At 42.1% G+C, this 26752-nt stretch overlaps 2 non-coding genes across 2 annotated transcripts; one reads left to right on the forward strand and one right to left on the reverse strand.

The window, feature by feature from the left end:
• Window positions 1-13322: 13322 nt before the first annotated feature.
• LOC120252106 lies at window positions 13323-13429 on the reverse strand. The gene has a single exon (XR_005533654.1). It is a non-coding gene; the product is annotated as a small nucleolar RNA R71 (small nucleolar RNA).
• An 8985-nt stretch (window positions 13430-22414) lies between these two features.
• On the forward strand, window positions 22415-22521 carry LOC120252403. The gene has a single exon (XR_005533935.1). It is a non-coding gene; the product is annotated as a small nucleolar RNA R71 (small nucleolar RNA).
• Window positions 22522-26752: the final 4231 nt, after the last annotated feature.

Here is a 26752-nt window from a genome sequence, read left to right on the forward strand (position 1 = left end):
AAAGGCGAGGTTGATGTGTTATTTAATCTCTCCTCCGAGAGATGTATAGAGTTAGGCATGGTTGACCTTAGATTTGGGACTATGTAATTAAGGATTTCCACGACTCACTATTGCATTAATTAGGAAGCATAATAGAGGGTTCTTGCACTTGAAACGATTGTCATAGGAGGAGAAATATTTGGGTACCTCATCTTTATCGATTACCTTACCTTCTCCTTTACTTGTGCTCTTTTAGTTGTTGTTTTTACTTTTGAGAATTGAATCATTGTTGCATATATCAATATTCATCTTTCACATAGCTAAGAAGCGAAATAAGTGTTTTTATTCTCAACTCCCTGTGGATACGATACCCGCTCATCCGGGATTATTACTTCGACAAACCCGTGCACTTGCGGGATATACGCAATGGGACCTTGTCAAGTTTTTGGCGCCGTTGCCTGGGGGAGTAGGCGTTTAGATATACTTTGCACTTTGTTTTCTTAGCTATTTTACCATACATACTATTTCATATCTTCTTATTCTATTATCGTTCTGATTTCTTTTTCTTTCTTTTTGGGTGTAGCTCCAGGTTATGACCCGAGGGAACCCCTCAATATTGATTGAAGGAGATCCCGAGCTTAAAACGCATACTTTAGAAGAAAAAGGAAAGTGCCTATGCAAGAACAGTCTAATCTAGCTGATTTGAAAGTTGAAGAATCAAAAACATGGCGTAACGTAATGAGCAACAGTGAACATTATCCGATTATGCTGGACCTTCAGTAGTTGGAGACACAATCGAGTATTTTTACGTCCCACATGTTACACCAATCCGCATAGCTAAATGGTTTTGCCCGATGAGGATCCAAACAAATCATATAGAGAGTTTTTCTTGAGGTGTGTGATATGTCAAGATAAATAGGGTGACGGATGATGCCATCAAGTTGCGAGCCTTCCCATTTTCCCTAAAGGGGAGAGTGAAGCAATGGCTACACTCATTACCTAGAGCATCAATTACCACATGGGAGGAGATGGTAGAAGCTTTTCTTGCCCATTATTTCCCTCCCAGAAAATCCCCGAAGCTTAGGAATGAGATCTCATCTATGGGAAAGGTTCAAGGAGCTCCTGAGAAAGTGCCCGCAACACGGATTTCCAGAGTGTATGATTGTTCAGATCTTTTACAAAGGTTTGAACCCGAGTACAAGGCAACTCTTGGATGCGGCAGCAGGAGGTACCTTAGGTAGCAAGACCCCCGATGTGGCCAGTTAGTTAATTGAAGAAACGGGGTTAAACATCTACTAATGGAATGCTAGGGAGAAGAAAAAGGTGGCCGGTCTCCATTAGATAGATGCAGTAATTTCATTGGCGGCTCAAGTTGAAAATTTGAGTAAGATGTTAGATCTTCTAACTTCAAATAGAGTAGCGGCCATGACGAATTGCTCAATCTCTATTGGTGATGTATCTTAAGTGGAGAATGTTGATTTTGTAGGTAATAGCATGAGACCTTAAGGAAATCCATATAGCAATACCTACAATCCGGTTTGGAAGAATCATCCCAATTTCTCATGGAGCAATCAGGGTCCACCAAAGGCCATGGGGCCACCGGGTTTCCAACCACAACAACAAGCCCCGCATGTGGAAAATAGAGTTTTAGGTTTGGAAACCTGAAAGAATGATTTGGAGAAGGCCTTGACTAGATTCGTGCAATTCACAAATACAAGGTTTGAAATTGTTGAGGCCACACTTCGCAACTACACCGCACTCTTTACATAACCTTGAAAATCAGGTGCAACAAATTGAGAAGTCACTTTTTGAAAGGCCACATGGAAGCTTGCCGAGCAATACAGAGACCAGCCCTAGAGATCAAGTGAAGGCGATCACTTTGAGAAGTGCTCGTGAGCTTGAAGGTAGGCTTCCGAGTGAGATACCAAAAGAACACACACCCGAGGTTATAGAGGTAGAAGAGGGAACAAGCAAAGAGAAGGAGGTGGCACCCCCACCTTTCAAGCCAAGAATCCCTTATCCCTCTAGATTGAAAAATGACCAATGGGATAAACAGTACAAGAAGTTCCTGATTTTGTTCAAGCAACTCCATATTAATATTCATTTTGTTAATGCATTGGCCCAAATGCCTAAGTATGCGAAGTTCTTAAAAGACTTGTTGACTAACAAGAGAAAGTTGGAGGAGAGTGCTTTGGTGGTTCTAGATGCTTCATGATCGGCGGTGTTGCAAAGGAATTTGCCAAACAAGAAGAAAGACCCGGGAAGCTTCATCATTCCATGTAGCATTGGCAATATGGGTATAGAAATGGCATTGGCGGACTTAGGGGCAAGCATCAACATCATGCCATACACCTTCTTCCGAAAGTTAGGCTTGGGTGAGCATAAACCCACTCGGATGAATTTGCAATTGGCGGACCGAACGGTGAGACATCCGAGGGGTATCATCGAAGATGTACTTATCAAGGTGGACAAGTATATATTTCATGTAGACTTTGTGGTGCTAGACATCGATGAGGATACGGATGTACCCTTGATACTTGGGAGGCCGTTCTTGCAGACTTCCAAGGTATTGAATGACATGGACGGCGGAGAGCTAACTTTGAGAGTTGGAGATGACAAGCTCACATACCACCTTGCTGAAGCCATGCGGCATTCTCTTGATTTTGATGATACTTTATACTTTCTAGACACTACTGATGAGATTATTAATGAATACATGCAAGAAATGATCAATCCGGACCCGTACGAAGGTTTGTTCGACCAAGAAGAGGATTATGAAGAAGTAATGATGCTTGGTTCGACGGAAAAAGAACCATATACCCGGGGGATCTTGAAGAAGGTGCTTCGGAAAATGAAGAGGGCTAGGAGACGCCACCGGAAATGCTCCAAGGTTGTTGGAGATGTACGTGAACCGAAGAAGTTGGATGAACCATTGCTAGGTGGCCCCAAGCCCGATAATACACCCTCTACCTTCAAGAGATTGCGCTCATCATGCTTCCAAGTCAAGGGTAAGAGGGCAACATTCATCATTGAGCCCCCATGAGGTAAGACAAGGTACGTCAAGCTTAGTGATGTTAAACAAGCGCTTCTTGGGAGGCAACCCAAGTCTTTCCTATTTTTCTTAGTCGAATAATGTAGTGTTTCCATGAATAAATTGTTGAGTGTTGGTGTCTTGATTTTTAGATGCTTGTGCTGTGATTTATTTGAGGTTTTGAGTATTCATCGTGCGTTTTCATGTGGATTTGGTCAAGATAGGTCATTTGAGTTTTATTTCATGTTTTTCACTGGTAAAACTTGCATAAAAGAGCAGACTCTGCGATGAGTAGAGGACTCTCCGCATGACCATCGACATGACTATCGAGGGGGGTTTCTATGGATTCATTGCTTTTACATTCTATTTTTTTTATTGTAATTAGCTCCATGGAGAGCTAAACCTCTACTGGGTACTTGGGTATTTGTGAACCCTAGGATTTATTCGCTTCATTGAATCTCTTTATTATGCTATCAATTAATTGTTGTTTATTGTGAGTTCCAATCTTAAATGCTTGATTGTTTGAATACTCCCCTAGAGTGACACTAGGGTTGAGAGTTCTTGTTGGTAACCTTGTGAGTGAGTGACACACCACAAGTGTTAGACAAAGCTAGGTTGGAGAGGGTGGAGAGGGTGAGTCGAGAGGTATAGGAGCGTCTCCTTTCCCCTCCGATGTGTTAGATACTACCTCCGTTCCTCGAGTTCTTTGCGGCCATAATAGAGTGAATGGTCTAAGGTATGACCTTTCGCTGGGGCTTAGTTGCGAGTGCAATGGAGTGAAGCGTAGAAGTGAGCTTAGTATCTAGGGCTTAATTGTGGTTAGGGACCTTCCACCTAGACCCCTGGACCAAAGGGTTTGGTCTATAACTAGGAAGAGATTTATCACTTGGAATCCCTAGACCTCATTGTAATTCTATGTGAGTGTGAGGTTGAGAAGTTATCCAATCTCTCCTCCGGGACATGTATAGAGTTAGGCATGGTTGACCTTAGATTTGGGACTATGTAATTATGGATTTCCACGACTCACTATTGCATTATTTAGGAAGCATAAAAGAGGGTTCTTGCACTTGAAACGATTGTCCTAGGAGGAGCAATATCCGGGTACCCCATCTTTATCGATTGCCTTACCTTCTCCTTTACTTGTGCTCTCTTACTTGTTGGTTTTACTTTTGAGAATTGAATCATTGTCACATATATCACTATTCATCTTTCACATAGCTAAGAAGCGAAATAAGTGTTTTTATTCCCAACTCCCTGTGGATACGATACCCGCTCATTCGGGATTATTAGTTCGACAAACCCCCTGCGACTTATGGATATATGCAAGGAACCTTGTCACACATATGAATAAGTGATAAAAATCTGATAAAAGTTATGCTCAATGTATGAAAAGAATACTTCGTATTACTTATACACAAACACTTATCAAACTCCCCCACACTTAAGCTTTTGCTTGTCCTCAAGCAAAAATAAAACATTAAAGCATCTAAAAAGGAAAATTATAAATGCTTGGCCTTAGGTTAACCAAAAGTATGCAAAAGAAGCATTCTACAAGTAAGGAAAAATTCCAACACCGAATAAGAGAAATCAATGCTCTAGCTAAAACCTTGCATAAAAAATAACAACAAACTAGATATTGTGTAGTATGTGTAAACTCACTCAAGTCAACCCAGCATTGACAACGCCCTTGCATGTGACCCGCAAGTGCATGGGTTTGTCAAAGTAATAAATCTAGGTGAGTGGGTTATCGTATCCATAAAGAATAGTGAATAGAAACACAACGATTGCTACTTAACTAAGTGAATATGAAACAATAATAGTGTTGAAAAAATCAATGTGAACAAGACAAAAGAAAATAAGAAAGAAAGGCACAATAAAATGAGAGAAAAGGCAATCCATAGAATGTGGGGCACTCGGACATTGCTCACCCTAGGGTTATTGATTTAAGTGCAATACCAACTATTATGTCTCCTAACTGATGCTTAATGAGTTGTGAAAATTCTAAAATACATGGTCCCAAACCTAAGGTCAACCGTGACTAACTCTACGCAATGCCCCAGTGGAGAAATCACTCAGTCTCAACAACTCACATTGCATACAAATGCAAGAAGATCTATGGATTCCAAGTGATAAACCCTATTCCTATATGTAGATCTAACCCTTTGGTCCAGACGAAAGACCACTAGTCCCAATTACGCCCCAGATAGTAAGGATTACTTCGACGCTTCACTTTGTTGCTCGCGCAACTAAGCCCAACTGGAGTTTCTCTCTTAGCACTTCACTCTATTGTGACCACAAAGAACTCTAGAAGCATGGAGGTAGGATAAATCACACCGGAAGGGAAAAGGGATGCTCTACAACCTCTCGACTCACCCTCTCAACCCTCTCCAACCTACCAATGTCTAACCCTCATGGTGTGTCACTCATCCACAAAGGCTACCAAAATGGACTCTGAACCCTAGTATCACTCTAAGGGAGAAATCATTTAACAAGCATTCAAGATTGGAACTCAATTATAGACATCAATTAAGGAAAAAACATAATATATGGTCAATAAAACAATAACATCCTAGGGAAACACAAGTCCAAGTACCCCCTAGGAGGTTTAGCTCTCCATGGAGCAAGATACAATCAATAATGAAATTGAAAGTAAAAACATGTAATCCATAACAAAATTGCCTCGGTATTTGTGTCTATGATATTGTGAAATAGCCTCGTCCTCTCCAATGGTCCTCTTGTCAAGCCTAGGGCACACCTCACCGGATCGGTGCCGATGAAAGCTTCCCCAATAACTATCTTCAAAGATCAATATGTTGTTAAAGCCGTAGAACAACTCTAAAACCCTTGCGAAAGCCCCTCTAAACACTAGCCGCAGGCCTCCCAAAAGTTGGAGAAAAGATGGAGAGAACGATGAAAGATGGATGCCCAAATTGGTACAAGTTGTCGCTTTATAAATGGCTGGAATCGGGCATCCACATGTTTGTGTGGAATTTCCACACGCGCATGTGGATTTCTAGAAATTTGATTTTCTGCGGGCTGTGAACAGTAAGTGCTACAATAAATTGCGACAATAGTACTCTGGCAAAATACTCCGGAATCCACACTTTTCATCGAGGTAACATAAATGGGCACACGTCTATGTTGTAGATCGCATCGCTTCTTCAATAAAATGCCATATTGGTGAATATCTTGCTAACATTGTACAAGTCAGAATAGGCAAATGTGACTGCCTTTGTGCCCCTCCGAACAATGTAATTTCATGAGCGCATGAAGGTTGGCACACATTCATGTATCTTTGATTACAACTTGTGTCTTCACATTTGTTCACTCCATGACTTCATCAACAAAGTACAATCACAATCTAATTTGGCTTCTTTCTTTTATAATCGGCTTCATAACCCTTCATGCACAAAAGTTCACAAATACACATGTATTATCGCTTAAATCTGATAAAAATAATACTCATCTTAAGAAAAGAATACTTCATATTACTAATACACAAGCACTGATCAAGCATGTACTTCCCAAAGCTCTAATTGAGAGAAACATATTTATGTACAAAAAGAAAAGAGAAGGAGGTAGCTTCACAGATCCTCTATGGTAGCCCTTTCCTAGGTAGCCGCCAATGTGGCTTTCACACTATTTGACGTGGTAGCTATTTCTACTAGGGTTGTAGCTTTCACTCATCCCATGAGATAGCTCTTTCTCTCGTTAGGGCATAAGTAGTATCCCACTTATGAGAGTAGCTTCATACTTCATAGGTGGTAGCTCTTTTCACCCCAAATGCACAACTAAAACAAGTATTTTTTTTTTTTTCATTTTTTTAGCACAAATAACACAAGAAATAGCACTAATTAGTCCCTTAAACATCGAACCAGAGTTTCCAAAAGAGTTTAAAGAGCGAGTAGTGCAACAAGTGAACAAGTGTCAATCAGGTAAAAATTCCTAAAAATCCAAGTAAAAACTAGAGCATGAAAACATTCTATGATGAAGATTCTCCTAAACTTAAGAATACACTAATTGCAACTAAGGTGAATCGCCATTAGCTATGTGAGCATGCATGAACAAAGCATAGGTATAAAACATGTGTAATGTGAACTTACACCCCCCCCTCCACACACACACACACACACACACACACACTTAAGATGTACATTGCCCTCAATGTACGCATGCAAGCACAATACAAAGTATATCACTAAAAATGTATGTGGGAGCGGGCAATTGAAACAATACTCCCTTGAAGTCCTAGTGACGCATTTGATGGAGCTAAATCCTTGGGAGTTGAGCTCCAACGGTTTGTGAAGCACACACATCCAAGTGTAAAACACATTGACCGTGTTTATGACTAATCCTCAATTTCCATACTAATAAGACCATCTGTAGGCATACACAAGGGGATCAGTAAAGCTCAACAAAAACAAAATAAAACTTGAGTATATAAAAGTAAAGCAATGAAATGCATCTCGAGACAAAAAATAACATAAACTCAGAAATAAGATCCTTTATGAGTATACAATGCCCGAAATAAAATATGGAAAATGAAATACAAAATCATAAAGAACTAAGAGAAGGATGTAGCAAGTGTTGGTGTCTGCGCTGGCTACTCTAATACTATTGTTGGCGGTGCCAAGTCAAATGGTGTCGGTGGATCTGGTGATGGTGATGCTGGAGGAGCCTGAGGGGTAAAGTGTCTCATAATGAATGGTGGGGCGGTGTCGCGCTCAAGTAGCTACTGCAGAATATCAAGACGCGCCATCATCTCTGTGTGCTGAGCGAACTGTATCGGGCGAACCTCGGCGATCTTAGTCTGGAGCACCCTTACAGCATTCTAGAGCCTCTCAAAATGATCATAGGCTCGAGATGGAGAGAAGATACACACTGGGGGGGCAGCTCCTGTGCTGGAGAAGGTGCGTCGGTCTCCACCGGCTCTAGCTGCAGCTCAGGAGCAGGTCGAGACCCCTTAGCTGCATCACCCTCAATATCTGATGGCTCTGGGTGCGGTATATTTAGCACATACACCCTGTCTCTATAGTGTCTGATCATGCCCATCATACACATGGTCTCTAGGCCGAGGGGTGCTGGAACAATCATCTTCTCAACCCCTCTAATCGCATCCAGTAGACCCATTCCGACAATGAGTATGGTAATGTATGGGCCCGAGAAGATCACCCCGATCCTGGTATACTTCCCCTGATGTCATAAGTACTCGGATACGATGTGTCCTAGATGGATCAACGTGCTATGAACCATCGAATAGAGATATACAGTAGCTCTTGCCGGCTCAAGACTCTAGTACTATCACCACGGTCGTTCACCGACCTACTCTAAATGTTGTGCAAGTAGCAGTAAGCAGGTCAAGAAAGGCTCGTGGCCTTGGACACTCTGAGCTCATATTATTCCTATCCACACAACGCTCTGTATGCGCACTACGGTGTCAAAGTACCGGGGTAATATATTGGTACCTGTTAGTATTCCCGTGTCATAGTGAAGCTCTCCTTGTATATTCCTAATCTGACTGAGAACTGCGTGACGTTCATACTATAATGGTGTCCAAATGCTCTGAACTATATGACATCAACGCTGTCAAATCTCCTATATGATCGATCAAACTTAAAAGATAAAAATACCTCCAAGGTCAAAAGACGAATGGCGGGCTCACAAATGTATAATAATCTGTCCAACCTACCCACCATGAGCAACTACTCAACCTCATTCACAATATTATTGGACAACTACACCTCCCTGAGCAAGCTCAAATCTGGTAGTCACATCTGACCAAACTTGAGCTTCCATAAATGCTCAAATCGAGCCTAGTGCTCGAGAATCTAGAATTCTAGGTACTCCAGCTCAGGTGAGGACTCACGAGGATGTTTGCCAGCCACTTTCTTAGTCCTGGGTGACAAGTCTGCAAGCTTTGAAAATAAAAATTGATTAAAACACTCACAGAATTAACACTATAGAAATCTATATGGTCTTGTGGAAATTCCACACGCCTGTGTTGATCTATGGGGCATGAAAACCGCATGGCCACCATACTAAAAACTTAAAAAATATATCAGAACTTCATTCCAAACTCACTCTAAAGCATACATAAACTATTTAGCATAATAACGAAGCACATTCACCAGTTTAATCAATGCAAATCAAGTAATGGTGAAGAAAAGAGAAAAAAAGGGTTTACCAATGAAATAGAGAATGAAAGCTTGAAATCGGCAAGAAAACACTAATAAAATCCGTCGAAAACAACGGTGCGAAGTCATGAGAGTGAATGATAGTGTTCTCTAAGTGTATGGGAGTGAGAAGACGAAGAAACACGAAAATATTTTAAAGAAAACCGACATCTCTTGGTGTTCTGTACATCCACACAGATGTGTTGAAATTACCCATGCCTATGTGACTCCATAGGAAAACATCACAGCGGCAGACATACACCCGTGTGTACTCTCGAGATAGCACACTTTATCTCTGAATGCATCCACATAGGCATGTGGAAATTTCCCACGCCGGTGTGCCTGACCCATAGCGGTACGCACACACCCCTGTAGCTTCCATGTCCAACCGAGAAAAATTCTTAGTGTTCCACACACCCCTGTGAAAATTCAACACGGGCGTGTGGACCTTCACTGGGGTACTCGCAGGGCATTCACACGAAGCTGTGTCTTCTTGGGATGATGGAGAACTCTTTACAGGAACTCACACAGGCTTGTGGTAATTACCCACGCCCGTGTGTAGTTCACATGGTCAAACACAGGCGTAGACACACGCCCCTGTGTATTCTCGGGATAGCCCTCTGAACCTCTGCAGATAAACAAACGAGTGTGTGACCATCATAAGGTCATTCACAGGGGCAAATGCATACCCCTGTGTCTTCTCGGGATGAGCTTTGAATGCAAACACACGCCCATGTGGAATTTCAACACGGCCGTGTGTTTTCTCTAGATTACTTAGAAAAAATAACAGAAAATTTCTAAACATTTACAAGTATTCAAATCCTATCTATATTATGAAAATGTAATCAGAGAAACATAGAAAACATGCTCAAATGACCAAGAAGCTTCACCAAAACGCAATTAAGCACATGAAAACACCAAAGATCCACAAGAAAATCACAACAATAGCATGTAAAAGATCAAGACACCAACACTTAAGATCTTATTCATTCAACCGCTAACTAAAACCTAGAAAAAAGTAAAGACTTGGGTTGGCTCCTAAGAAGCGCTTGTTTAACATCACTTAGCTTGACGTACCTTGCCTTACCTCACGGGGGCTAATAGATAAAAGTTTCCCTCTTACCCATGTCCTGAAAGCACAATGAACATAGTCTTTTGAAGATAGAGGGGGAGTTATTGGATTTGTTATCGCACAAGGGTTCATCGCCCTTACTCTATTCTTTCGCATCATCATTAGTGTTGGGGCATTTCTTGTGACATCTCCTTGCACGCTTCATCATCCGGAGCATCTTCTTCATGATCCCCGGGGTAGGTTGTACCTTCTCCTCTTGACCAAGCATTAAGATTTCTTCATCCTCAACTCCTTGGTGAGGCTGTATGTAAGCTTGTCGTCTCCAACCCTCAGTGTCAACACCCCGCCGTCCATGTCCATATGTGCCTTGGAAGTGCACAAGAATGGCCTCCCAAGTATCAAAGGAACATCTACATCCTCATAGACATCTAAACACTATGAAGTCTACAGGAAATATGTGCTTGTCAATCTTGAATAGCAAGTCTTCAATGATGCCCCTCGGATACCTCTAATAAGTGCTTGTGTGATATTAATGCGAAGCATTCTCTCCTTATGTTGAGCATTACTTTTCTTGGGGTTTTAAACTAATATGTGTGTTTTTATGTTACTTTTATGCAGGTAGGGTTGTGAGGCTGAGTATGAAGGAAATAGGCCAATGTGGATCATAATGCACCAATTTTGGAGGAAATCTTACTAAGGTTCAAACGCGAAGACATAGGTTGATGTGAGATGCTAGAGTGTGTGCCAACCTACCTGTATTCGAGTTGGCACATCCATTTGGAGGGGCACAAAGGCAGTCACACTCGAGCATTCCGACTTATGCACATAGAACAAGAGTTTCACCAATGTGTACACCATTGAAGAAGCAAGAGATCCACGACGTGAACGTGTGCTCGTTTGCGTTACCCTGATGAAAGCATGGAATTGGGAAGCTATTAAGGCCGAATACTGTAGCAGAGCACTGTAGCACCATTGTAGTATGTACTGTATCAGCATTGTTCACAGCCGGCCGAGAAATTAGAGAAACATAGAATCCACACGGGCATGTGGAAATTACACACGCCCATGTGGAAATTCCGCATGGGCGCGTGGAGCATCCACGCCCGTGTAGTCACCTGATTCCAGCCCTATTTAAAGCCGATTTAGCACTGATTTTGGTATTCTTTTCTCCATTTTTTCCCTAACTTGCGAGAGGGCTTCAGCAAGGGTTTCGAGGGGTATTGGCTAGGTTTTTGGAGAGGTTCTACGGCTCCGACATCGCGCGTCGTTTGGAAGAAGGTTATTGGGACAGGTTTCGTCGGGACCGATCCGGCGAGGTGTATCCTATGGCAGACAAAGGATCCCTTGCGACGAGTAGAGGACTATCCATAAGACCATCGACAAAACCATCGTGGGGGTTTCTTTATGGATTCATTGCTTTTACATTCTATTTATTTGATTGTAATTAGCTCCATGGAGAGCTAAACCCCTAGTGGGTACTCGGGTATTGTGAACCCTAGGATGTATTTATTTCTTTAAACCTCTTTATTATGCTTTCAATAAATTGATGTTTATTGTGAGTTCCAACCTTGAATGCTTCATTGTATGAATATTTCCCCTAGAGTGACACTAGGGTTGGGAGTTCTTGTTGGTAACCTTGTGAGTGAGTGACACACCACAAGCGTTAGACAAAGCTAGGTTAGAGAGGATATAGAGGGTGAGTCGAGAGGTATAGAAGCATCCCCTTTCCCCTCCGGTGTGATAGATTCTACCTCCATTCCTCGAGTTCTTTGCGGCCATAATAGAGTGAATGGTCTAAGGGATGAACTTCAGCTGCGGCTTAGTTGCGCCTGCAATGGAGTGAAGCTTTGAGGTGATCTTAGTATCTAGGGCTTAATTGTGCTTAGGGACCTTTTCACCTGGACCAAAGGGTTAGGTCTATAATTAGGAAGAGATTTATCACTTGGAATCCCTAGAGCTCATTGCAACTCTACGCGAGTGCGAGGTGTTGAGATTGTTCGATTTCTCCTCCGAGACATGTATAGAGTTAGGCATAGTTGACCTTAGATTTGGGATTATGTAATTAAGGATTTCCACGACTCACCATTGCATTGATTAGGAGGCATAATAGAGGGTTCTTGCACTTGAAACAATTATCCTTGGCGGAGCATTATCCGGGTACCCCATCTCTATCAATTGCCTTACCCCCCTTCTTTACTTTTGCTCTCTTTCTTATTGCTTTTATTGTTGAGAATTGAATCATTATCACACTCCTTATCATTGATCTTTCACATAGCTAAGAATCGAATTAAGTATTTTTATTCCCTACTCCCTGTGGATTCGATACCCGCTCACCCGGGTTTATTACTTCGACAAACCCGTGCACTTGAGGGATATACGTAAGGGGACCATGTCATGTTTTTGGCGCCATTGCCGGGGAGTAGGCATTTAGAGATACTTTGCACTTTGTTTTCTTAGCTATTTCACCATACATTCTATTTCATATCTTCTCATTCTATCATCGTTTTGATTTTCTTTTTCTTTCTTTTTGTTGCAGCTCCGGGTTATGACCCGAGCGAATCCATCAATATTGATTGAAGGAGACACTGAGCTTGAACGTACACTTAGAAGAAAAGGGAAAGAACCTGTGGAAGAACAGCATAATTCAGCTGATTTGGAAGGAGAGGAATCTGAAAACATGGCAGGTCAGAATGAGCAACAGCGAACATTATCTGACTATGCCAGACCTTCAGTACTGGGGGCGCAATCGAGTATTGTGCGTCCTCCGATTACAGCTCAGAACTTTGAGCTAAAGCCGGCATTCATCCATATGCTGCAGCAGTCCGCACAATTCAACGGTTTGACCAATGAGGATCCAAATAGTCATATAGAGAGCTTTCTCAAGGTGTGCGACATGCTGAAGATAAATGGGGTTACGGATGATGCCATCAAATTCAGAGCCTTCCCATTTTCCTTGAAGGGGAAAGCGAAGCAGTGGCTATACTCATTACCTAGAGCATCAATCACTACATGGGAGGAGATGGTAGAAGCTTTTCTAGCCCATTATTTCCCTCCCGGAAAATCAGCAAAGCTTAGGAATGAGATCTCGTCCTTTGTTCAGTTGGAATTGGAGTCTCTATTCGAGACATGGGAAAGGTTCAAGGAGCTCCTGAGAAAGTGTCCACAACACGGATTCCCGGAGTGGATGATTGTTCAAACCTTCTATAATGGTTTGAACCCGAGTACAAGGCAACTCTTGGATGCGGCAACAAGAGGTACCTTAGGTAGCAAAACCCCCGATGAGGCTCGTCAATTAATTGAGGAAATGGGGTTAAATAGTTACCAATGGGATGCTAGGGAGAAGAAAAAGGTGGCTGGTATCCATGAAATCGATGCGGTGACTTCATTGGCGGCACAAGTAGAGAGTCTGAGTAAAAAGCTAGATCTCATAGCTTCGAATAGAGTTGCGGCCGTGACCAATTGCACCGGTTGTGGTGGAGGACATGCTCCCTCCGATTGCCCGATCTCTTTTGGTGATGTTTCTTCAGTGGAAAACGTTAACTTTGTAGGTAATGGCATTAGACCTCAAGGGAACCCATATAGCAATACTTACAATTCAGGTTGGAAGAATCATCCTAACTTTTCATGTAGTAATCAAGGACAACAAAAGGCCATGGGGCCACCGGGTTTCCATCAACAATAACAAGCACCTCAAGTGGAAAACAAAATTTCAGCCTTGGAAACCCGAATGACGGATTTAGAGAAGCACTTGGCTAGATTTGTTCAATCTGCAAATACACGGTTTGAATCAGTCGAGGCTACACTTCGTAACCATAACGCTTCTTTACACAACCTTGAAAATCAGGTGGGGCAAATTGCGAAGTCTCTTTCTGAAAGGCCACATGGAAGTTTACCAAGCACTACGGAAATCAACCCTAGAGAACATGTGAAGGCGATCACTTTGAGAAGTGGTCCTGAGGTTGAAGGGAGGCTTCCGAGTGAGAAGCCGAAAGAACATGCACCCGAGGTTGTAGGGGTTGAGGAGGGAGCAAAGAAAGAGAAAGAGGTAGCATCCCCACCTTTCAAGCCAAGAATCCCTTATCCCTCTAGATTGAAAAATGACCAAGGGGATGAACAGTATAAGAAGTTCCTGAGTTTATTCAAGCAACTCCACATCAACATTCCTTTTGTAGAGGCATTAGCTCAAATGCCTAAGTATGCGAAGTTCCTGAAAGACTTGTTGACTAACAAGAGGAAGTTGGAGGAGAGTGCTTCAGTGGTGCTAGATGCTTCATGCTCGGCGGTGCTGCAAAAGAACATGCCAGACAAGAAGAAAGACTCGGGAAGCTTCATCATTCCGTGTAACATCGGTAACTTAGGTGAGGAAATGGCATTGGCGGATTCAGGGGCAAGTATCAATGTCATGCCATACACTTTTTTCCAAAAGCTAGGCTTGGGAGAGCCAAGGCCTACCCGGATGACCTTACAATTGGCGGACTGAACGGTACGACATCCGCGAGGTATCATTGAAGACGTGATTATCAAGGTGGACAAGTACATTTTTCCGGTTGACTTTATAGTGCTAGATATCGATGAGGATGCGGATGTACCCTTGATACTTTTGAGACCGTTCTTGCGGACTTCCAAAGCATTGATTGACATGGACGGCGGAGAGCTCACATTGACAGTTGGAAATGACAAACTCACTTACTGCCTTGCTGAAGCCATGTGGCATTCTCTCGATTTTGATGACACTTTGTATTTCTTAGACACTATTGATGAGCTTGTTGATGAATACATGCAGGAAATATTCAACCTGGATCCATATGAAGGTTTGTTCGACCAAGAGGAGAGGAATGAAGAAGTAATGATGCTTGGGTCGACTGAGAAGGTAACATCTACCCCGGGGATATTGAAGAAGGTGATCCGGAAAATGAAGAGGGCTAGGAGACACCACCGAAAATACTCCAAGACCGTTGGAGACGCACATGAACCAAGAAGGTTGGATGAACAATTACTAGGTGGTCTGAAGCCCGATAATACACCCTCTACCCTTAATAGACATTGCACATCATGCTTCCAAGTCATGGGTAAGAGGGCGTCTTTCATTAATGAACCCCCGTGAGGTAAGACAAGGTACGTCAAGCTTAGTGACATTAAACAAGCGCTTCTTGGGAGCCAACCCAAGTTTTTACTGTTTTCTTATCTTTTAGTTTAGCTTGTTTGCATGAATAAATCGTTAAGTGTTGATGTCTAAATTTTTAGATGCTTGTGCTGCAATTTTATTGTGGGTTTTTAAAGTCATCGTGTGCTTTTTGAGGAAGTGACGAAAGTTTGGTCATTTGGGTTCTATTTCGTGTTTTTCACTGGTAAAATTTGCATAACAGGGCAGGCTCTGAGTGTGCAAACATGTTCAGAAATATTCTGCAGAGCCTGAAGATTTTTCTAAGTCATCTAGAGAAAACACACGGGTGTGTGGAATTTCCACACGCCCGTGGGTGTATACTGCGAGCTCATCCACAGAAGGCACAGGGGTGTGCGGCTGCACCTGTGAATGACCATGCGACTATCACACGCCCATGGCTAATTTCTGCACGGGCGTGTGAATTTCTGCAGAGTTGGGCGGATTTTCCCAAGAGCACACAGAGGCGTGGACTCGCCCCTATGGGTAACCTTGTGAACCATGTACGGGCGTGGGTAATTTCCACACACCCGTGCGAAACTCTACAGAGGAGTTCTCTCATCCCGAGAAGCCACAGGGGTGTGCGGCTGCCACTGTGATTCAGGAGCACGGGCGTGGATGTTTTCCACACGCCCGTACGAGAGCAATCAGAGTCAAAGGAGATAGGGGCGTGCGCACGCCCCTGTACTGTTTTTGGAGTGAGGTGCACGGGCATGGGGAATTTCCACATGCCTGTGGGGATGCACAGAATGCCAAAACTCGTGAGTTCTGTTTAAAAGAGGATAATTCCTCTCTCTCTTCACGACTTCTTTTTGTTTGAAAACACTTTCACAGTATTCTCCGAGGTCAGAGTGCTAATTTGGTGGGATTTAAGTGAAATTTTCTGGCCGATTCTTCATTTTCTCATTCCATCTCATCGGTAAGTTTTGTTTTTATCATCTTCCTTGCAAATTCATGGTTTCTAGTGATTAATCTGGTTAATAATGCTTCGTTTCTTCAATAGGAAAGATGATTTATGTTTAGAACGAAGTTAGAATGACTATTAAGTTGTATTTTTGGATTGTTGAAGCGTGGCCGTGCGTTTCTCACGCCCTGTGGATCCACACGGGCGTGCGGAAATTCCACATGACCGTGTGGATGTTTTGCAGCATTGGTTTATCAACTTGTTTAATCCATTTCGTTTAATTCCTGCAGATTATGGGACCTAGGTCAAAGAAGCAAGCTGATAAGAGACCACGTGAGTCATTTTCTGAGCCCGAGAGCATGCGGTTTGCAATTCCAGAGCATCAGGTTTGCTATGAGCGCCTGTCGAGGCTCCGTTTTGGCAGACTCGATTTGTAGACACGACTATATTGCGAGATCTGCAGTAGGGAGATGAGTTTGCTGATGAGATCGAGGATCTCGTTTCAGAAGGTGGTTGGCTGTAGTTGCTGATTATTAGAGAGCTAGCCATCTGAGAGTTTGCACTGGAGGTGCTTTCATCATTCGAGTTCGATAGATCGTATGCAAGCTTCGACAGTGTGGACACCATTCAGTTCAGAGTATTTGGACACCACCATAGCTTAAGCATCACGTACTTTTCAGTACTACTTGGCTTGTACGAGGAGGCATTCACAGATACAGAGGAGTACGCGCAGTTACCAACTGATTACCCTGGAACCTTGACCCCACAGAGAGCTTACAGAGTGTTATGTGATCAAGGTCAGTATGAGCCAGGGTGTCCAAGGCCATGTGCCTTTATCGACCTGCATACAGATACTTGCATGCCATTATGAGTAGGTCGGTGAATGACCTTGGTGATGGCACTGGTGTCCTGCGCCGTCAGGAGCTACTGTACTTGTACTAGATGGTACAGCGCGTATTGATTCATTTAGAGCACATCCTGGAAGAGTACATCAGACATCAGGGATACTATGCTAGACTGGGAGCGATCTTCTCGGGCCCCTACATTACGAGATTAGTGTTTGGCATGGGTCTCTTGGATTCGATTCTCGGGGCCGAGAAGACAAGTATACCTGCTCCCCTGAGTCTAGAGACGATGCTGAGTGATGGTGGGCATGGTCTGCAGGGTTCGGACAGGGATTTTTGCTTTAATACTACCAGCTACAGAGATAGCTGAGGATGAGGGTGATGAAGCTGGAGCATCTCAGCTCGCTCCTGAGCCTCAACTAGCAACGATGGAGACCGAGGTATCTCCAGTGGCAGAGGAGCCACCCCCAGTGCGTATGTTTTCACCATCTCGGGCCAATGATCGCTTTGAGAGGCTCGAGAATGCTATAGGAGTGGTCCGAGATGAGGTTGCGAGATTAGAGATACGCAGGCTACTCAGTACACAGTGTTCATGGCGCGTTTCGACATGTTATAGCAGATTTTAGAGCGAGACGTCGCCTCATCATTTGTATTGCGGCCGAGGACTACTCCGGTCCCCTCAATTCCTCTAGCACCTCCATCCACTACCCCGGCACCGGTAGACCCACTATATGCTTCTTCAGCAACTGCAGCAGCACCGGAGCCTGAGAGCGACACCGACACTTGATTTTCCCTTCCTTTACTTTCTTGCATTTTATGTTATTTTTCTTGTTTTTAGACTTGTTCACTCAGAAAGGATTCTCCTTCTGAGTTTATTTTCATTTTGCATCATCGAGTTGTATTCATTGCTTCATCTTTTATATACACTTGATTTATTTTGTCTTTATTGAGCTTCACTGAACCCCCTCTTTTATGCGTGAAGATGGTCTTGTCTTCTTGGGAATTGAGACTTAGTCATGGGCACGGCCAAGGTACTGAGGTACTTGGCCGTGTGAGCTTCACAACCCGTTGGAACCCTACTCCCAACGAACTAGCTTCATCAAATGTCACACTAGGAGTCAGGAGAGTATTGTTTTGATTGCTTCTCCCACATTTGCTTTTGAATGATTTATATTTTGAGTGAGCTTAAATATGTATATTGGGGACAATGTACAACTTAAGTGTGGGGGGGAGTTTCATAGTGCACACATGTTTTCTATTGTTCTTGATTGATATATGCTCACATAGCCGATGGCAGTTCATCTTAGTTACAATGATTGTATTCTTGTGTTTAGGAGAATTTCTAACATTGAATGTTTTCATGCTCTAGTTCTTGCTTGAATTTCTAGGAATTTTTGCCCGATTTATACTTAGTGCACTACTCACTCTTTGAACTCTATTGGAAACTCATGTTCGATGTTAAATGGACTAGTTAGGTTTATTTTCTTGTGCTAAATTCTCAAAAAAAAAAAATGGAAAATGAAAAGAAATAACAAAATAGTTTTATTGTTTATTTGTGCTTGTAGGGTGGAAAGAGCTACCACCTATGTAGTATGAAGCTACTCTCATAAGTCGGATACTAGGTATGCCCTAATGAGAGAAAGAGCTATCTCATAGGATGAGTGAAAGCTACCACTCTGGTATAAAGAGCTACCACCTCGAAAGTGTGAAAACTACCTTAGCGGCCGCTTTGGAAAGGGCTATCTTAGAGGATGTGTGAAGCTACTACCATCTTTGAAATTGTTGTCACTTTTGTAGATAAATAAGTCCCTTGTACTTAGAATTTTGAAGAGTATACCTTGGGTTGTTTTGAGTGAGTTCACACACGTACACGATTTCGGGTTTGTTGTCCTTTTTTATTCAAGTTTTAAGCTAGTGCTTTGATTTTTTGTTTTTAATGTTGAAATTTCCCTTACTTTTAAAATGCTCTCTTTGTATACTTTGGTGAACCTAAGGCCAAACATTTTCAATATTTTCTTCATTGATGCACAGAATGTTTAATTTTTGCTTGAGGACAAGCAAATGCTTAAGTGTGGTGGAGTTTGATAAGTGCTTGTGTGATATGAATGCGAAGCATTCTCTCCTTATATTGAGCATTACTTTTCTCGGGTTTTTACACTAATATGTGTGTTTTTATGTTACTTTTATGCAGGTAGGGTTGTGAGGCCGAGTATGAAGGAAATAGGCCAATGTCGATCATAATGCCCCGATTTTGGAGGAAATCTTACTAAGGTTCAAACGCGAAGACATAGGTCGATGTGAGATGCTAGAGTGTGTGCCAACCTCCTCGTATTCGAGTTGGCACATCCATTTGGAGGGGCACAAAGGCAGTCACACTGGAGCATTCTGACTTATACACATAGAACAAGAGTTTCACCAACGTGTACACCATTGAAGAAGCAAGTGATCCACGACGTGAACGTGTGCCCGTTTGCGTTACCCCGACAAAAGTATGGAATTGGGAAGCTATTAAGGTCGAATACTGTAGCAGAGCACTGTAGTAACAGTGTAGTATGTACTGTAGCAGCACTGTTCATAGCCGCCCGAGAAACCAGAGAAACAGATAATCCACACGGGCGTGTGGAAATTACCTACGCCCGTGTGGAAATTCCGCACGGGCGCGTGGAGCATCCATGCTCGTGTAGTCACCCGATTCCAGCCCTATTCAGCCCCGATTTTGGTATTTTTTTTCTCCATTTTTTCCCCAACTTGCGAGAGGGCTTCGGCTAGGGTTTCGAGGGTTATTAGCAAGGTTTTTGGAGAGGTTCTACGGCTCCGACATCGTGCGTTATTTGGAAGAAGGTTATTGGGAGAGCTTTCGTCGGCACCGATCAGGCGAGGCGTATCCTAGGCTGGACAAAGGATCCCTTGCGACGAGTAGAGGACTCTCCATAAGACCATCAACATGACCATCGATGGGGTTTCTTTATGGATTCATTGCTTTTACATTCTATTTCTTTGATTGTAATTAGCTTCAGGGAGAGCTAAACCCCTAGTGGGTACTTGGGTATTGTGAACCCTAGGATTTATTTGTTTCTTTGAACCTCTTTATTATGCTTTCAATAAATTGATGTTTATTGTGAGTTCCAACATTGAATGCTTCATTGTATGAACATTTCCCCTAGAGTGACACTAGGGTTGAGAGTTCTTGTTGGTAACCTTATGAGTCAGTGACCGACCACAAGCGTTAGACAAAGCTAGGTTGGAAAGGGTTGAGATGGTGAGTCGAGAGGTACAGGAGTGTCCCCTTTCCTCTCCAGTGTAATAGATTCTATCTCCATTCCTCGAGTTCTTTGCGGTCATAATAGAGTGAATGGTCTAAGGGATGAACTTCCGCTGGGGCTTAGTTTTGCCTGCAACGGAGTGAAGCGTTGAGGTGATCTTAGTATCTAGGGCTCAATTGTGATTAGGGACCTTTCACCTGGACCAAAGGGTTAGGTCTATAATTAGGAAGAGATTTATCACTTGGAATCCCTAGAGCTCATTGCAACTCTATGCGAGTGCGAGGTGTTGAGATTGTTCGATTTCTCCTACGAGACATGTATAGAGTTAGGCATAGTTGACCTTAGATTTGGGATTATGTAATTAAGGATTTCCACGACTCACCATTGCATTGATTAGGAGGCATAATAGAGGGTTCTTGCACTTGAAACAATTATCCTTGGCGGAGCATTATCCGGGTACCCCATCTCTATCGATTGCCTTACCCCCCTTCTTTACTTTTGCTCTCTTTCTTATTGCTTTTATTGTTGAGAATTGAATCATTATCACACTCCTTATCATTGATCTTTCACATAGCTAAAAATCGAATTAAGTATTTTTATTCCCTACTCACTGTGGATTCGATACCAGCTCACCCGGGTTTATTACTTCGACAAACCCGTGCACTTGAGGGATATACATAAGGGGACCTTGTCAACCTCGCTATTCAGTCCACCAATTGAAGTATCATCCGAGTAGGCCTAAGCTCTCCTAAGCCTAGCTTCTGAAAGAAATGGTATGGCATGACGTTGATACTAGCCCTTGAATCCGCCAATGCCATCTCTTCACCCAAATTAATTATGTTGCAGGGGATGATGAAGCTTCTGGTGTTTTTCTTCTTGTTCCGCATATTCTTTTGCAAAACCACCGAACAAGAGGCATCTAAGTTCACTGATGCACTCTCCTCCAACTTCCTCTTGATGGTCAAAAGATCCTTTAAAAACTTTGCATACTGAGGCATTTGGGACAACACCTCCATAAAAGGAATGTTGATGTGCAATTACTTGAATAGACCCAAGAACTTCCTGTATTGCTCATTGTTTTAATCGTTCTTTAACCTTGAAGGATAAGGGATTCTTGGCTTGTAAGGTGGGGGTGCCACCTCCTTCTCTTTGTTTACTCCCTCCTCAACCTCTATGACCTCTGGTGCTTTAACATTCGTCTTCTCACTTGGAAGCCTACCTTTAACCTCATGACCACTTCTCAAACTGATCGCCTTTACATGTTCTCTCAGATTAGTGTCAGTATTACTAGGCAAGCTTCCTTGTAGCCTCTCCAATAGTGACTTCACAATTTGCCCCACTTGATTTTCTAGATTGTGCTATGACACCATGTGATTGCGAAGTATAACTTTGACTGATTGGAACCTTGTATCCGATAATTGGATGAATCGTGTCAAAGCTTTCTCTAAGTCGGTCATTCAGGTCTCCATGTTTGGGGCTTGTTGTTGTTGGAAACCCTGTGGTGCCATGGCATTTTGTTGCCCCTGGTTATTCCAAGAAAAGTTGGGGTGGCTTCTCCACCCTTGGTTGTAGGTGTTGCCATAAGGATTACCTTATCCTCTTCCCGAATTACCCAGAAAGTCTACTTGTTCAGTTGGGGCTTAAGTAGAAATCAAAATAAGATAGCCAAATGGCATATTTGAACCCCCACAATCGGCACAACTTGTGATTGCAGCTACCCTAGGTGATGTCATTGTATCTAATTTCTTGCTTAACGCCTCTACTTGGGCTACCAATGATTTAACTGCATTGATTTCATAGAGTCTAACCACTTTCTTCCTTTCTCTTGCATTCCATTCGTAGCTATTCAAACCCATTTCTTCAATTAATTACCGGGCTTCTTTGGAAGTCTTGTTTCCCATTATACCTCCTGTGGCAGCATCTAGAAGTTGTTTAATGCTTGAGCTCAAAATGTCATAAAATGCATTAATGATCATCCACTCGGGGAACCCATGTTGTGGACACTTCTGCAAAAGGTCTTTGAATCATTCCCAAGGCTCAAACAAAGTTTTAAGTTCCATCTTAACAAATGAAGATATCTCATTACGAAGCTTTGCCTTTTCCCCATACGAAAGTACCTTGCAAGGAAAGCTTCTACCATTTTGTTCAACATTGTGATGGAAGCTCTTGACAATGAATGAAGCCACTGTTTGGCCCTACCTTTTAAAAAGAATTGGAAAGCCCTCAATCGAATTACATCATCAGAAACCACATTGATCTTCAACATGTCGTAAACTTCATGGAAGTTCTCAATATGATTGTTTAGGTCTTCATCAGCTAACCCATTAAATTATGTAGACTGTTGAACCATCTCGATAGAAGGCCGACTTCAACTCAAAAATTCGGGCTGCTACTGGGTGGCCTCACAATGCTTGATTGTGTCCCATGAATAGTGGATCTAACAAAAATCTGAAAAGAGTTCTTTATTGGCACTCTTGTTCAGCAATGTATTCAGATCCTTCACCCTCTATTTCAGCTGAATGATTCTGTTCTTGAACAGGTTCTATACCCATTCTATGAAGTGTTCGTTCAAGTTTAGGATCTCCATCAACTAATGTCAAAGGGTTCCCTCGGGTCATAACCTTGAGCTGCTACAAAAGAAACAAAAACAAATCAGAAAGATGATAGAACAAGAAAAGGTGAAATAGAATAAACAATGAATAGCTAAAATAGAAAAGTGCTAAGTGTTTTTAAAATTCCTATTCCCTGGCAATGGTGCCAAAAACTTCTCAACACCCCTTGTGTATGACCTGCAAGTGTATGGGTTTGTCGAAATAATAAATCACAGATGAGTGGGTTATCATATCCACAGGGAATAGTAAATAGAAACACAACAATTGCTACTTAACTATGTGAAGATGATACAATAATAGTGTGGATAAAATCAATGTGAACAAGACTAAAGAAAATAAGTAAGAGAGACATAATAAAATGAGAGGAAAGGCAATTAATAGAAATCAGGGCACTCGGACATTGCTCCACCTAGGGTTATTGATTTAAGTGCAAGACCAACTATTATTTCTCCTAACTGATGCTTAATGAGTTGTAGAGATCCTAAAATACATGATCCCAAACCTAAGATCAACCGTGACTACACTATGTCCTAGTGGAGAAATTGCTCAGTCCCAACACCTCACACTGTGTATAGTTGCAAGAAACTCTAGGGATTCCAAGTGATAAACCTATTTCTATATGTAGATCTAACCCTTTGGTCCAGGTGAAAGACCCCTAGTCACAATTAAGCCCCAGATACTAAAGATTACTACAACGCTTCACCCTATTGATAGCGCAACTAAGACCCAACGGAGTTCCTCTCTCAGTATTTCACTCTATTGTGACCGCAAAGAACTCTAGGAATATGGAGGTAAGATAAATCACAGCGAAGAAGTAAGGGGGCGCTCCACTATCTCTCAACTCACCATCTTAACCCTTTTCAATCTAGCATTGTCTAACCCTCATAGTGTGCCATTCATCCACAAAGGCTACCAAGATGGACTCTTAACTTTAGCGTTACTCCAAGGAGAAATCATTCAACAAGCATTCAAGATTGGAACTTAATTAAAGACATCAATTAAAGAAAGCATAATAAAAGGTCAATGAAACAATAACATCCTAGGGTTTACAAGTTGATAAGTGCTTGTGTGATAAGAATGTGAAGTGTTCTTTGCTTATGATGAGCATTACTTTTATCAGGTTTTAGTGCTAATATGTGTGCATTTATGTTACTTTCATGCATATAGGGTTGTGAAGCCGAATGGTAAAGAAAAAGCCAATGTAGATCATGAACGCACTATTTGGAGGAAATCTTGAGAAGGTTCAAACGTGAAGACATAAGTCGGGTTCAAGATGCAAGAATGTGTGCCAATCTCCTTATATTCAAGTTAGCACGATGGTTTGGAGGGGCACAAGGGCAGTCACATTCGAGTATCCCGGCTTGTGCATTGATAGCAAGATCTTTACCAATGAAGCCGTTTATTGAAGAAGCAAAGCGATCTACCACGTAAACGTGTGCCCATTTATGTTACCTCGATGAAAGCATGGATTTGGGAGTGTTTCGAGAACAGTACTGTAGCAGGTTACTATAGCAAAACATTCTAGCAATTCACTATAGCAGGTATTGTTCACAGGCGGCCGAAAAAAGTGAAGTTCAGAGAATCCACAAGGGCATGTGTAAATTATCCATGCCCGTGCGGAATTTCCATAGGCTCTTGTGGATAATCCATTGGGGCGTGTGGATGCCCGATTCCAGCCCTATTTAAAGTCGATTTCAGCGTCGATTTCAGTGTTCTTTTGTCCATCTTTTCCACAACTTGAGAGAGAGCTGCGGCTAGGTTTAGAGGGTTTTGGCAAGGCTTTTGGAGTGGTTCTCCGGCTTTGACATCGCGCTCCACTTGGAAGAAGGTTATTGGGGTAGCTTTCGTCGGCACCGATTCGGCGAGGTGTGCCCTAGGCTTGATAAGGGGACCTTTTGAGAGGACGAGGCCACTCCACACGACCATCAACACAAACACCGAGGGGGTTTTTCTATGAATTACTTGTTTTTACATATGATTTCATTGTTGATTGTAACTAACTCCATGGAGAGCTGTAGGTACTTGGATTTATGAACCCTAGGATGATATTGTTTCTTTAAACCTTTTATTATGCTTTCCTTTATTGATGTTTTAATTGACTTCCAATCTTGAATGTTTGTTGAATGATTTATCTCTTAGAGTGACACTAGGGTTGAGAGTCTATATTAGTAACCTTTGTGGATGTGTGACATGCCATAAGAGTTAGACAATGCTAGATTGGAGAGGGTTGAGAGGGTGAATCGAGAGGTAGCGGAGCGTCCCCTTTCCCTTTCAATTTGATTTACTCTACCTCCACGTTCCAAGAGTTATTTGTGGTCATATAAGAGTGAACGGGGTAAGGGATGACCTTCCGCTGGGCCTTAGGGGCTTAGTTGCAAAGGCAACGGAGTGAAGCGTTGAAGTGATTTTAGCACCTAGGGCTTAGTTGTGACTAGGGACCTTTCACCTGGACCAAAGGATAAGGTCTACACATAGGAATAGGGTTTATCACTTGGAATCCCTAGAGCGTCTTGCAACTGTACACAGTGCGAGGTGTTGAGATTGATCAATTTCTCCACCGGGACTTGGTGTAGAGTTAGTCATGGTTGACCTTAGATTTGGGGCCATGTATCTTAGGATTCCCTCATTAATGCATTAGTTAGGAGGCATAATAGTTGGTTTTGTACTTGAAGCAATAATCCAAGGCGGAACAATATCTGAGTACCCCATTTATATCGATTGCTTTATCTCTCAATTTTATTGTGCCTCTTGTTCTTATTTCTTTTATCTATTTTTATATAAATCTGATTCATCATACCATCGATTTTTACTCATCATAGTTAGATAGCAATCGATGTGTTTCTATTCACTATTCTCTGTGGATACGAAACCCACTCACCTGGGATTTATTACTTCGACACCCGAGCACTTGCGGTTTACACGCGTATTCGGTCATGTCATAGACGGTGTGAGATTTTCTAGTAAGCCTCATGGTCATCTTCATGAGCACAAATTAGTCTATGAGGCTCTCAACAATTCCTTCCAGTTGCATATAGTCTTTCGCTATAATGTCAGCTATAGTATCGATGTTCCAAAACACCATTTTTGGTTTGGATTTCTTCCTAAATGCATTATTAAACTCACCATGGCTTCTTTTAGGCCTATAACAAGAATAAAACATATTTAAGCACAAAAAAGGCATTAGTTCATCAAAATACATGTGAATAGTACAATATTTATATGTATTAAATGCATATATTTAGGCACTTATCATATTCTGCTGGAATTGTACTTGGACTTGTTATTATATTCTTGTAATGTTTAATGAATTGTTTAAGAGGTGAAGCTAGAATGATCATAGGTATGGATTGATTTTTAATTGGGCTAAAAGCCATGTTTGTTTTGATGAATTTCATTAGATTTTGAAGATATTGGTGATGTATACCAAAAGTATACTCAATGCTCTCTTTTGACACTATTGGTATTTTCTTAGGAAAATGGTTTGTGAAACCCTTTGTTCGCAAAATTATACTCTTGCCATTTTTTAATATGAAATTCTAAACATTGAAATGGAAATGTTCCTAGTTTTGTTTGTATCATGGATATGATTGGGTTGTGAAACCCCTTTTTGCTCGTATAATTATAATTTTGGCATTTATGAAAATGAAAATGGTTTTTATATGTTAAATGCAATGTTGTCCTAGATGTGGACATTGTGACATATTGAACATGA

Source organism: Dioscorea cayenensis, chromosome 20 (genome assembly GCF_009730915.1).
Source record: "Dioscorea cayenensis subsp. rotundata cultivar TDr96_F1 chromosome 20, TDr96_F1_v2_PseudoChromosome.rev07_lg8_w22 25.fasta, whole genome shotgun sequence".
NCBI classification, from domain to species: Eukaryota; Viridiplantae; Streptophyta; class Magnoliopsida; order Dioscoreales; family Dioscoreaceae; genus Dioscorea; species Dioscorea cayenensis.